Source organism: Lasioglossum baleicum, unplaced genomic scaffold (assembly GCF_051020765.1).
Source record: "Lasioglossum baleicum unplaced genomic scaffold, iyLasBale1 scaffold2258, whole genome shotgun sequence".
Taxonomy (NCBI): domain Eukaryota; kingdom Metazoa; phylum Arthropoda; class Insecta; order Hymenoptera; family Halictidae; genus Lasioglossum; species Lasioglossum baleicum.
Genome location: NW_027471317.1, coordinates 11,279 through 26,790, shown reverse-complemented (window position 1 = coordinate 26,790; position 15,512 = coordinate 11,279). Strand labels below are relative to the sequence as shown.

Sequence of the window (15,512 nt, the reverse complement as noted above, 5' to 3'; positions counted from 1 at the left end):
GTACAGACGGTGCATAGAACGTGTATGATCGGGCCGATGATAATTCGGTGTTAATATTATTAAATGCAAACGAGTTTTAATCGATGCGACCGATTTTCCCACGAACTGAACTGGTTTCTATTTAATATCAACCACGCGACATAAGTCACTGTCGATCTAAACTTTTGCGTGATCGATATCGTAAGCTGGCTGGAATAATTAAGCGAGGATAAAACGTGACAATTTGTCACAATTGACAATTTTGAGAACAAAATTTTGATTTCTATAGTTTCCTGTTGCGATTTAGATGTTAGACAATTAAAGTATTTATCGAGAGACTAATGTAATTGCACAGAAATTTAACACTAGATTTACCAGACCAGTCGAAATGACTAGTTTTGCAATTTCAATTCCATGTACTTGCCGTGTGTAACATTTTCTTTCCAAAATGATATCGTGACTTTTATAACTAAAGAGGCAGTTTTATGATTTTTATGTTATTTTATATGTATTCGTGACAAATATATTTTTTTCCTATTCACACTTATACCAATACGAGTCAAAATGACTGGTGCATGCAAACTGGACATGTTTTTATGCGATCAAGTGACATAGGGACGGCTGCAACAATAGCTAAGTATTGCAATGTTTATTCGGGATTTAGGTTCAACCGTTTAGAACAAATTTATCGAAAATAGCCAAAATTGCTTGCAATCGGAAGCTTGTATTACGGTGGATGAGCAACTCCTTTCAACCAAGGCCAAATGCAAATTCACGCGATATATGCCAAACAAAACTCAGAAATTTGGCATAAAATTTTGGCTGGCATCTGCCGTTGAAACTAAATATGTAATAAGTGGCTTTCCTTACTTAGGAAAAGATGAGGCTCGAGATTCGTCAATCCCACTAAGTGAATTTGTTGTACTGAAACTTGTACAAGCATATACTATGAAAGATAAAACGATAGCGGACAATTTCGTCACCAGTTTTCCTCTGCAGTTCAAATTACTATCTAAAAATACTTCGTTGCTTGAAACAATACGTAGAAACAAGTACGAATCAAATGGATGTACACTTACAGTTTACAAGAGTAAACCGAATAAGAAGGTACTTGTACTAAGTACAAAACGCAAACACGTAAAAATTGATAAAACTAACCCGAAACTGTGTCTTTTTATAATAACGCGAAATTTGGCGTCGATATCACTGACCAAATGGCACGAAAGTGTACTGTCGAATCAGGTTCCAAAAGGTGGAACTTCAAGTTTCTTTCAATGTTTTAGAATCAGCTGGAATAAATTGCTGCTCCTTTATAAATTCGTGAAGTTTGTTAAATTTAGTTTTCATTTAATTTAGGATGGTTCATGGGTATGGGGTATACGAGGTCCATCTGGTCCATATCATTTTTACCCCCTATTCCTTTTTTTAACTTTAAAAAATTGTTTTAAACCATTAATACATGAAGAACCATTCTTACAAGCAAGTAAATGGTTTTCCTGTGTCAAAAAATAATTGTACATATGTAAATTACTGTATATATTGTTATTCTACATGATAGGAAACATATATTTATTGATAAACTATTTAATAATTATTGTAAACGATTCGTGAGCGTTTGAAAAATCGGTTGAACTTGGGTCGTTGCGGTTGACCCCCCCAACATTACCCGAGGTTATATATAGGCACTCGCGGCAAGGACACGTCAGTCTTTCCTCGGGCGTCGCGGCGCGTTCATCCAAACTTTAACTTACCCAAATAAACAAATTTAATTTCTTTTTTTTTCCTTTTCTCTTTACTTCCCACCTTCAACTATTCACTTAATTTATATATCTATGATGATTCTTTAATGATTTATTTAATACAATTATTCCCTTTTCACTTTTAAAGATTTATTTAACTAAATTATTTATTTTTCGATTTTAATAATTTATTTAATTACTTAATTTATTATTAATTTTTAACAATTTTTAAAATTTATTTACTTCTTATTCACTTTTAACCGTTTTTTAAATCTATTTATTTTCTATTCACTTTTAATAACTTTTTAATTATTTTATTTATTATTCACATTTAACAATTTTTAAAATTTATTTACTTTTTCTTCACTTTTAACAATTTATTAATTATTTTATTTATTATTCACATTTAATAATCTTCTAAATTTATTTATGTATTTTTCACGTTTCATTTTTTTTATTAAATTATTACCATACCTTTACTAAATCGTATACGTTCCAAGTATTGTACGCACGATTTTTTTTTTACTCGGTACCGGTCGAAGCAAGTACAGTCGTGTATGCGATATCGCGAGTGTGTTGTGTAAGTGCTGGAAAAGAAGAAGAGGAGGACCGAGTGACGCTGATGTCAGGACCGAAGGCGACAATCAATCCAGAGCTGCTTTGACATGAAGAAGAGGTCAACGATCGGTAAGTCGCATGTTTACGATTCCTCTGGTCACCCGTCGTGTCGTAGGACGAATGGTCCGAAAGCGGCACGGGTGACTGGTTGTATTTTATTATTTTATTGTTATATGTATTTTATTATTTCTTTTATTATTATCCGAGTGCCAATGTACTAACGTACGATAGTACTCGTGCAATATATGTTTGTGGAATATATTTATTTAATCTGGCTAGGGCTTTCTTTTTGGTTGAAAATATTTCTAATTCTTATTAGAAATATAAACAATTTTTATATTATTTTCAATACCATTTCTATCTCTATGCTCGCTACTTTGTTCGTTACAACTCGCAAGTTGTTTCTATTTATTTATGCGCATTTATGTAATGTTACTGCGCATACTATATCCGTTGTTTCGAGGGTTCATCCCTTGAAATTCGATATATCGCGATCGAAAATTAAAACTTTTTGGCTTTTTGATATAATATTAAAAAAGCCAGAATTATGAGAAATATAGTGCCCTATAAGGCAACTCGACTGCTCTTTTGCACTATTCTTTTCCGCATTTAAAGCGCCATACGAGGCAGCTCGCGTGTAGTATTGAAAAAGTTATATATTATTTCATATCACAAATGTAACAGTTTGTGATCGTTTCATTTATATTTACTGTATTTTATAATTTATATTGGAATCTATCTTCTGATTTATATTCTATTATATATTCTACTATGTTTTATGTTATATTTTTCTCATGTTTCAGGCACGGGTCTCGTTTGCGTAGCCACCTCCACGTGGTGAGACCTGGTAATTGGCATCGTTTGTCAAAGATGTATTTCAATATTTTTATGAATAGATTTTATTTAGTAAATTTCGGATTAATATAATAATTTCATCTTTGACGAACGATGCCAAGCTAAGAGCTACGCAGTACTCGCGATCCAGTCTAGCCTTTAAATGGCTACCTTCTGGTGCCTTCGAGACTAGGACTGTAGTTGCGAGTACCACTTTATTTATCTCCCGCACTGGACACCTTGGGAAATTGTAATATTCTGTACAATAATGAGTTCATTATCGCTCATTTTTATAGAATTTGATGACACATTATTTTATACCGTATATTACGTTATGCAGTAAGCGCAGCTCTTCTTATAAATGAAATTTTCCTTTATTAATGTCCGACAACTCCTTCCATTTACATCCCAATAAACCATACTCGTTATCACTAGATTTCCCAAGGAAGTCATTTTGACTGATTTTTAATTTCATTTAGAAGAAAAAAATTATGTATATAATGATACAATGTCTTAGAATTTTGTGACTTTTTGTACAACATATAAATGCATTTATTAATAATTGTAGTTACCTCCTCCTCTTTCATTTCCGGTATATATATTTATATGCGTGTTATACCTATATTGCCCAAAAGCAGTCCTTTTGACTGCTTGGGAAATTTTAAATAATCAAATGACTCTTATTATTGAATCGAATAAATTTCTTATATAACCAATTCAGCTCTGTATTAAAATAACATTTTTCGTTTTTTCGATAACCGTTACATTACGTATGTGGTATTATTACGTACATACAAGTACACGTGCTTCCTGATTCCGTAGGTTAGGTAGAAGTTATATATGCTATCTATATTTATATTAGGTCGTCACATAAGTTCTTTCGCGATGATACTTACATTTTTCGTCGTATTTTATAAACTATATCGATGATTAACGTGTTTGCCAACGAAATAGAAAGAAATAGGATAACGAACGGGCGATTACGTTTTTTCTTAATATTTCAAGATTTATTCGACATATAGTTCTAAATATTAAAAGTAAAAACCGGCAAGAACTTATGGGACGGCCTAATATATAGACAGCTTCGTCTCTTTCCGCGTACCTCCCTGCCTTCCTCCTTATTTTTTTTCCAAGTGAAGTAAATTTATTTATTGTTAATATTTACCAATAACCTCTTATATAACTGTAAATAATATACACAAATATTAAAAATTAATTTGAAACAAATTTCTTTTCACATTAGTTTTATTCTTTCACATTGAAGTTATTTTGTCTGCTTTTGGGCAATATAGGTATATACTAAGTTTCAGTCTTTCTAGTGTTAATATCGTGACGTAGCAACGGGAGAAAAAAATAATAACTTTTACAATTATAATTTTTACAACTCATCGAACGTTCAACGATTTCTAAAAAGTTCGTAGTTCGATTGATTAGACCGAGCTATTGAAACTTTGACAAGTGTTACAGTTTTCTGCAAAACTGCAACGGAATAGCTCGACAGGTATCAGTTCGACTCGCTAAACTTTCCCTAGACCGCCATTATGATTCCATAGAAAGGAAGTTGGAGAGAAAATACTTTATTCCGCTAATAGCGCCATTTCTTTCGAGCGACTAGCAGCGTATCGCATCGGGATGCTCCGCTCGTTCTAGTTTGCTATACCCCTGCTGAATTCACGAAATACCAAAGTTTAATAGCCGTGCATTTTGCCTTGTGTTATCGAAGTGTCGCCCGTACGGCAATTTTATTTTCTCTTCTTGTAGATTAATTGACTGATATCCTTTCCCTTCGAAATCAAGAAGCACGTGAAAGGCTGCCCATTCGGACCATGCTAATTATTTTTATACACATAAGGTACTACACCTTTGTGATGTTTTGAAAATTAGTTTCATATTTTCTAAGTTAAAATAACGTCGTTCTTTCTTTATGCTTCAGGGATATTTGTATGATATAATATTTCTAATTATGAAAGTTTATAGCGAAAGTAGCAGAACGTGCGATCATTGAATTGAATTTGAAGGTTTGCCGTAATTAATTCTTTCAATTAATAATGCACTTCAAGCGCGGAATTTCGATTATTTTAAAAGAAACACAACTTAAGTCGCTTTTATAATCACAGATACGTATAATAATATTCTTAAACTGTAATTATTATATACCAAAAATAATTTCGCGTCTTTTAACATCAGAACTATCCAATTAACCAGATTGTTTGCTCTCAGAATTTTTATTTTTGCAATTGCTATAAATATACTTGCTCCCGAAATTAAATTTGACTCGTGTTGAGATAATTATACATATTTATTTACCTTCGTCCTAATCTTCGTCTTTAAGTATATTATAAAAGTCGGTAATTCGAGATATTTTATTTCATATAATACATTTTGTTGTACTTGAAGAAAATATGCATCTAACGAATGAATAAAAATCAACATGAAATAAAAATCAAAATACAAAATCATCATCATCATCGATCACAGGAATTTCTAGCCACCTTCCAAAGAGCTTTATTTCCATACCTCTTTTATATCTTATAATATCTTATACTGTAATAATTTCACTCAGGATAAGGCAAACATGTAATAAATAACAAATCAAACTATCGATAAAATAACACCGATAAGCAGCGTGTACTCTTGACCCAAAACTATCATTGACCAAAAAGATTACGTATCTCGATCCAAGATTCGATTCAAACTCGAATTTAAATATAATTGAAATTTCGATAGGAATCCTAATTCAAAGGCAAACATCCAGCTTCCTGGTACCCCGTCCGAGAACAACATTTCCTTGGAATATATATCGATTATACTAATCGCGAATATACTATCTATTATATAATAAGTAAATATAGCTATTCTCTATAGAACTACCGTGTCAGACGCGTATGCAAATTACGCAAAGTTACGTATACGCCTGCGAGATAAACCATATTTTCAATGTTCGATCGAATAAAAATTAAACGATGCGCAACATATTTATCATACCAAACTGTGCCGCGAAATAAGAGAAGAGAACTCTGCTTACGTTCATATCGAAAAATCAGCAGGGTCGAAAAGAGGTAAAAATCGAGGGAAAATGAGAGAAGGATGCATCGATATCTATCAAATATTGGAATCTGAGAACATGGAAAATCAACGAGCACACATTTGCTCCTTTCACTTGCTAAATAGGTTAATTTGAATGTTTAAATTCCGGACCCGTTCAACTCAATTTGCGAGGACTCTGCGTCTGTTTAATTCCTTTCCTCCGTGCCGGCTATCCAGAGCGTACTTGCATCAACCACCACTAAGCCAGGCCAGCTGGCCTATTAACTTCCAACACGTTTCGAGCAGCCGACATACGGAAACGTCCGACAGCCCCTCACACGGATGCTTAAACAGGCCATGTGCTTCCTATATCGTTTAACTAGAGACTGCCACCTGTGCTTTACACTGTGATCTTACATTTCGGTCCCCCTTCTAATTATCCGTTTAATGTGAAGTCTAAATACTTGTTACAGGTTATAACGCAGCTTAATCACGAGCAGATGATTAGATAATTGTTACGCGGCCAATTGCGTTAAGAGGCAGGGTTTAAAGAGACGAGACAGGAAGCCGTGAGTGTAACGTGGTTTGTCGGTAATGTCGGTAATTTTTCTTTTATCCTGTCATATTCTTTACCGACGTGTGTTTGTATTGCGTCGGGATATAATGGCACAAGGAAAGAAAGTATAGTATTTTTAACACTAGATTTACGGTGGTTTTTTGTATACCTATTTCTACGGACACCCGTAAGATTTAGGGTAAAGGAAACCACATATTTTCTTTAAAAAACAAACGATGGGTTTACTTTGGAAACAATCGCAATATTAACAGATTTAATATAAGTTAATTAAATCTGTTAATATCGTATAATTAAAACAACCCAACCGTCAAATTGACGGGTCTCGTAAATCTAGTGTTAAGGATATCGTTGATTAATATCTTGGCATGGGATTTTAAATATAGCAAATGCAATAAATAATTTAAAATATTATTAACATTTAATATCTGATCTTATTAACCCTTTGCATTCGATGGTCTTTTTATTAGAGAAAAATAGTAATTCGAGTAAAGTCGAGATTTTTAAAACGGTAAATAAGAAATCGTATGTAAATAAAGACATAATTTTATTTCGATATTCCACGTATCGTTGGGTAACTTTAAATTCGATGTATTAATTAATATCGATCTTTAGAATCTGATTAAATAGCGACTGAAACTCGCCTCTCGAGTGCAAAGGTTAAAATTTAGTTATTAATATTCAGATATATTGCCTTTAGAATAGGGTTATACAAATCTTACGGTATACATATAGCATTCGTGTAAACGTAATGTGCACTTTGAGTTATATCGGCCCGAGCAGGACAACAGGATTAAAATATTTTATTTAACGGGTATTAAAACATATAAACGGATAAACTCTGCATATCATCATACCTGAATGAGTTTTTCCTTTTATCACAAAGCATCGTACTGCACATGTATATAATATCTATACTGTTAGGAATAAAATTATTTAGATATGATACGTTAATTTTGGTGCATCTCTGTAATAACGATATTGATATTGCAAATTTTTCATATATAACTGTATATATAAATTAAAAATGATTATTAATTTTAGGACATTTGTTGATAAATAACTTCCGTGACGCTACTGGCAAGTTGCCAATTGTGCACTGTCAAATTAATATTGAAAAAAAATACGTATAGAATAAATCTGGGCGTTAATTGTAATTTTAAACACAGATATGATATCCTATAACCTGAATTCGATAAAATATTTTCAATTTAACGTGTATATTTTGTAGGGGTTGTGTATAATATACATTCTGAAATACTAGCTTTTATTTTCATGAATATTTCCGACCGGAAAAAGAATTTATGAGGCTGCAGTTATTCATATACTTTACATATTTTTTAATGATTTTATTTTGTACAGCTTTTAAACAAATAATTATTATTCCCTTAGCCCTGCTACACTCTCAATTGCCAAGCACCAAAACTTTACAAATTTATAATCGACATTTAATTTAAAGTAACGTAACGATGCATGAAATCATACTATATAAAACTTTGTATAATTCTAGATATTTAACCCATCTTCTTTTTAGGTTATTACCAAAATTTCTCGTAAGTTTGTAAAGCATGAAAAAGCTTTAACAATTAACTCCTCTTGACACAAATAAAATTGCCCGTCAACATCCTCCCAACTCTCTCTCTCCAACATACGTCTATACAAATTGTATTTGTTTCCCTTAGCAAGTAGAACAAAAATATAATTTGTTAGATAAAAAAAAATCAAGAAAAATTTTCCTTATATTATTATACAAGAGTATAAAGAAGGTTCTCTTATGTTTGTAATAAATTATTCCGGGATAGCGCGAACGCAGTCCCGACTATCAAAAATTTTACGTCCGAGATACCCACATTAGGGGTATTCGCAGAGGTCAGCTCAACCTTAGTGCAATGGAAGAGCCTCACCCTGGAGAACCGCCTTCATGATCACGGTAACCTCTACGCCAGGTAAGTATGCCTTCCACCGGTTTTTCGAGTTACTTATGCTCACCGAGGGCATCTACAACTGCGAGAAACTAGGGACTACTAGCACTACATACGGTGAATTTGGGAACTAACTAGATTTCGGCCTGATCTCGAATAAAGCTTATTATGATAATTTCCTATTTACACGTAAAAATTTCCAATCATTAATTGCGGTATTTAATATCTAATTCCATTTTATATTCTGCAATAAACTTTAATTTTATGTATAGATACATAAATAATTATACTTACTGGCTATTGTAACTATATTTATTATCATATACTAAACCAATGTAACCATAACAAATTAAACGTAAACATTAAATGTTAAAATGAAATATGTTCCTTAAATGTTAACTTATACTTTACAAGAAATTTATACATGTATACAAGAGTGTATATATGTATGCTGGGAAAAAGGAATTCATTATTTTATAACTTTAAATAGACTACTTTTCCCCAACAACAATTATATTAATAAATTATATTTTTTATAATATATGTATTTCTCTTTAATCTTATTTTAAATTCTTTTGACAATTAAATGAACTTTTATTAAAATTAAAACTGAATTCCGTTCTTTTACTTAAGAATTAATTGTTGAAATAAAAAATAAAAATAGGAAATAATTTATTTATATCTGGCCAATAAGACAATTTGTTCGATACTTTCTACTTCTATGATATTAAATACTTGAAAGTACATACGTACCTATATAACTATATATTTTAATTTATATTTTATTTCATTTCACTTTTTAATTTTATTTAAAAGATTTTTATTTCACCGTTGCATTATGGTCATTCAGAAACAAATTAATCGACTAATTTCGTGAGAATCTCCTAATTGTACGTTATAAATTATTACAACTAATTTCTTCGACTACACGTTGCATAGCAAGTCATATAGTCTGAATTCTTGAACCGCTGTGCATAATTTGGGTGACAATTATTGCTGGCACAAATACGTGAATTAACATTCAGATTGTTTATTTGAATGCGGAATCGTTATTAGGCGTATGTACGTGGCTAGACATTATACGCGAAAATGAGACACAAAGGTAATATTTAATCACTGTGTAAGTATAATAGCATAGCAATTATAGAACATTATTACTCCGATAAATGCTTCGGATGAAACAATGGTTAAGATATATGGAAAATAAGAAGTTAAGAAATAGAAAAAGTAGAATATTGGATTCCAAATTTAAATTTAAAAATGATACAAATCATTGTTCATTCTTTTACTTTTTTAAAGTACTTCGATGAAATATTTGTTATCGCAAGGCGAGGAATAAAATATTGAAATAATATTTTATACTGAATAATTCCGAATATGAAAAATTGAGACTGAAAAAATCAAATTCAAACTGATTGTTACTAATTTCAATACGATTGTGCCTTATTATAATAATTAAAATAAAATAATTATGGAAATTAATTATTATATCTAATCCTAAATTTTTACATCTATTTTTAGACACGAGATATTTGTATTTTATGAGATATAATTTTCTAGAATAACAGTGAATAAAATTTTTTCAGAAAGAATCTTAATCATTTATGCTCGAAGAGTTTTTTTTTTTTTCGATAATTTCGATCTTTGTATCTTCACTGACACTTTTAATAACGAAATAAATAAAGAAAGGCACGTGTTTGGGTTAAGTTATTGGGTTATTTCACGTATAGTTGTTCTAATATATTTATCGTTTCATATTCGTTATTTAGATTACGGCATTGAAACAAATGGCGACTGAGAGTCGTCTCTCGAGCGAAAGGGTTAATGATTTAATCAATTATACATCTGTTTCGGCCTTTTTTTCCATTTCTTTTCAGTTTCATAATTTTTTTACACGAACCTGCTTACAACAGGGTGCGCTTATAGCGTGTACGTGCACAGGTAGATTTACAAAGTCAATTTATAAAACAAAGGATAACAAGAACGGTATGAAAAAAGTTTGGCAGAGACATAAGAATGTATATAACTTTAATATTAAAGCAAAAATGAGTGGGATAAAGAAAGGAATTATTATTATGAATAAAGGAAGCTCCGAGGATTCTCATATCTCTATGACTGAACAGAGATTTTATAATGTAAGAGGAGGAGGATTTCATAATATGTACAGATTACTTTCACAACAATTTTATTCCCGAAATAATACTACGTACTGCTATAAATTTTAATTTTGAAGAGATGCAGCAAAGTACGTGTAACATTTTAAAAAAGCGCAAATATTTTTAATTTTTAATAAAAATGAAATCTGTTGGAATCGTTGAAGAGCCACAAACAGATATAAACAGCAATGAAATTAGAAATTTCTACGAATGGCTATAATAAATAATGAATCTTGAAAATAATTATCTATCGAATTAAAGTTTGTTGATTATGAGAAAGAAAAGATTATATTTTATTATAGATCTTTAATTTAACTAAAAATTTCAGAATTATTGAACAATTAGTCTTACAATTATAGAACAATTAATCAATTAACCCTTTGCGAACGGGAAACGAAGATAACGATATATCAATTACATAGTAAACAATTAAAACAACAAATCGAGGGAAATTTTCTGATTAAAAAATATCTACAGCACTGATGGCAATACTAAAATTATTTTTCGCTATGTTCCAAGCAGCTTCTACTCTAAAAAATAAAAATATTTCCCTCGTATATTATGAGATTCACCTTCAAAGAATTTAAATATCTATTAGAAAAGATTCTCCTTCGTTTAAGTAACAATATTTACTAAATTGTTTTAATAGTTAAAAAACCTATCAACAGCCGGTCGACAAATTGACTCGAGGGTCATAAAAGAAAGAATTTTAATAATACTAGAATAAGGAAAAATGTTGGTTATTCGTAATCAAAATGCGAGCCAAAAACTACATTTTCAATTCGATTACACAGAACAGAAACTACTAAAAATACGATTTTAAAACATTTATGAATTGCAATATACATGTTAAAAATTTAAATGCAAAAGAAGTGAATAGGAGAAATTGTTTGTTTGAATGTTTATTATCCGGGATAGCGCGAACGCAGTCCCGACTACCAAAAATTGTACGTCCGAGATATCCACATTAGGGATATTCGCCAGAGGTCAGCTCAACCTTAGTGCAATGGAAGAGCCTCACCCTGGGAGGAACCGCCTTCATGATCACGGTAACCTCTACGCCAGGTAAGTATGCTTTCATCTCGTTCTCTGACTTACTTAAGCCCGTACGGCTCAGTTGTAGCTGCGAGAAACAACGTATTGCTTGCGCTGCATAGCGGCGACTCGTGGAACTACCGCATTACCGAGCCTTTATGGGAACTAACAATTATTCACGCAATGAAATACAAGTTATACTTCATTTTGAAAAGTTACAATAATAAATAATCGCGCAATATTAATTTTATTTATTTAATTTACATAACAAATATTTTTAATTTTATCATTATTTCTTTTTTTATTATTATTAATTGAACAGAATTATTGTAACAGGAAATAATTTTAATATAAATTTGAAGAATTATTAATTGACCCGATATAAATTGTAAAATGATTGTACAAATAGCTGGTATTAAGTCTAGTTAGAGATAAGCATAATGATTAACGTCATTTTATCTCCTGTGATAACAAATTAAATAATCTAAATACTCCAGTATTCGGTTTACAATATATTTTGAAAGTGACGTAGGATGAGAAGATAATTCAATCTATTAGGAATAAACAACTACTTTTTTCTACGAACATAAACAATGGCATATAAGTATTATAAATTTGTTACGTAACATGTAAATATATAAATTCTTATTGCATTGTAGTTATAAACTATTTGTTACGTAACATGTAAATATATAAATTTTCCTTTTATTGGCTATTGTAGTTATAAATTATTGCTAGTTATTTATTACTTGCAACACTATGTCAGTTGTAAAATATAGAAACATTATATCCATTTTGCTTGTAATAAATCTTCGATGTGAAGAACTGTGTACAACGTGAAAAATTAAGTTTTCAATACTGCTACACATGAATATACAAGCTGTATTTTTATTAACAAATAGTCGACGGGTATAATGTGAATGAAACCTCTGGTTCCCGCACGTTTTTAAGGAATATGTAAAATATTCATATACCTATGCAAAACAATGTAAAATATTGCATGAAATGAAATTTTGGATTAAAATTCATTAGCGCAGTTGTTTGACACGTAACTAATTTTATTTTACTGCCCATTTGGGTGCAATATAGGACGCGTGAATATAAAAAATACATTTTTGACAATGAACAGAGAATAACTAGTAGCAAAATGGTGAATAATTCATAACTTTATTTTTATTTTAAATATCTCATTAATATTCTTCAAAGAGATAGATAACATATTTGTTAACTATTTGCCACTTGAGAAATTTTTATTCGATCCAACAGCAATTCTAAACACAGACTTTTACAATGAGCAATTTTTAAATTCTAAGTCTTATTTCGACAAAAAAAAGAAAAAGAGAAAGGATAAAAACACATGTAAACGAAGATAAAACCATATAACCTCGCTATGAATTGAAACAACATACAAGTCATAGTTCCCACCAAATTACAGATAGAAACACATGTTAGTGAAAACTAAAAAAATTAACTAATTATAGATTGTTAACACTCTAGAAGCTCATCCATTTAATCAGATTCTATTCATCGATGTCAATTAATGTATCAAGTTTAAATTTACCTAACGATGCGTGGAATATTGAAGTAAAATAATCCAACGTCTTGATTTTAATACTACAATTTCTTATTTATCGTTCTAAAAATATCGTCGATTTAGTGGCAGAAAATCTTCGAATTGCCATTTTTCTGTAACGAAAAGATCGTCGAGTGCAAATATATTTTAAAACGAATAATATTTTTAAAATGACACTAGTAGAACCCCACAAAAGTTATGAAGAAATATTTCAGGAGAACTTACTGGAATGTTCAAAAACCTTCCAGTTTTTTCTCTATTTTTTCCCAATGAATAAATAACTTCTTCAGTTTGTTAATAAATTATGCCGGGATATATCCGACTCCCCATGACTGTCAAAAAATTATATCTATGACGCTAATTAATGTGCTCACCCTGCAGAAATTGCATTTCCAATTACATGTGTAACATAATTTAAATGTGCTTTCACGCGGTATTTCATCCCCATTTGCTACGTCAACACAATATTTTCGACAACGAGAATATAAGTCCTTCAAAAGCACATCATAGCGGCTGGTTCGGCAACTAATCGTCTCGTGAACCCCTACTCTTTGAAATAACCCCATGGGGAGGGGGGGCACAGTATTCTTTTGGTGTGGTGGTGTGTAACGTACTAACCATCTGCGGACGAGCCCCTCGCAATTGTGGAAGTTGACCCCGACCGAGGGATTTTGAAACGTGAAATGAAAGACAGTTCCATTAGAGAAATTATACATTTTATTTTACACGACGAAATTATTTCTTACTGTGTCTATAACTGCAGTGCATAATCTACAAGCGTAATAATTACGTGAACTTGATAGAAGGTAAACAGTTTTTAGTTATATTAATCTGAATTTATAGATTTTTTATTCATACATCGTGCGATGATTTATTTTTTTATTTTAATTTCAATATAATATAAAATAATATTTCAAACGTATATTTTGATATATTAAATAATTACATATTATTTTATATTATATTTAATAACATAAAATAACATAAATGAAGAATAGAAATTTAAAAAAAATCGCTTTAAAATGACTTGGTTCCATTATTTGTTGGAGATGAAAATAAGTTTCCTTTTAAAAACACAATCCTTCAGTGTATCCATTGAATTCTGTTTCTTTTAGAATAGCTACTGCACATAAATGTTATCGTGAAACATCGTAAAATAGATTACAACACGAAAGAATAATGTATCTACATCTGTCTGTTAATATAGGATAATTTTTAATTTATAATGTACATAATTAAAATCACGTGTAACGTGTAACACGTGTGTTAATACTATTACATATAATATTTATATAATCACTAATAAACATAATATGTATATTCCCTGCAACAGTATTTTTCGAACAAAATAAAGAAAGTTGTCGTTAAATTTATGATTAATTCTATATTTTACACAAAACATTTACTTTAATTCCGTACAAGCGTGATCGATTATTCAATCACTTATCTGCTATTTATCTCGCAATTACCGATGAATATTGAAACTCTCGTTACAATTTCAAATTTCCAATAACTATCCATCACATAAAATAAACAATACGTATATCCAATACATACATATTTACTTTCAATTTATAAAAATATTCTCGTTCGACTTATTTATATATACACGCGAGAAAGGTACTACATAACGTACTTTTCAACTACGACATTGTTTACATAACAATGCCTACTAAAATTGCAATGGATTTACTAACCTCGTGCTATTCCCTTCTAGCTAACACATCGCGATGTCATAGCAGGATCTCACGAATTCATAAAGCTCAGCAAGCCTTTCAGCATCTGCCGTCCCGCAGTTTGTAGTAATCTGAAAATTAAGCAATGACATCTCGATCAGATCAGATATTCGAATATTTCGATGTCGTTACTCACTATTTCTGTACGCGGTCACGACATATTTTTTCCTCATTGTCCATCGTAACATTCGAAAGTCGCAATATCAAACAAGCGATTGTAACACAACATCTGACAAACGCTCGCAAAAGTGTGATCATTGAAATCGCGATCTCGAGCACAAATTCTTGGATCGCCCGTCGCCGTCTCGCTGTCCTCCTT

At 31.0% G+C, this 15,512-nt stretch overlaps 2 non-coding genes across 2 annotated transcripts; both read right to left on the bottom strand.

The window, feature by feature from the left end:
- Window positions 1-8,564: 8,564 nt before the first annotated feature.
- Window positions 8,565-8,725, bottom strand: LOC143221338 (U1 spliceosomal RNA). The gene has a single exon (XR_013011758.1). It is a non-coding gene; the product is annotated as a U1 spliceosomal RNA (small nuclear RNA).
- Window positions 8,726-11,758: 3,033 nt separating this feature from the next.
- Window positions 11,759-11,922, bottom strand: LOC143221337 (U1 spliceosomal RNA). The gene has a single exon (XR_013011757.1). It is a non-coding gene; the product is annotated as a U1 spliceosomal RNA (small nuclear RNA).
- Window positions 11,923-15,512: the final 3,590 nt, after the last annotated feature.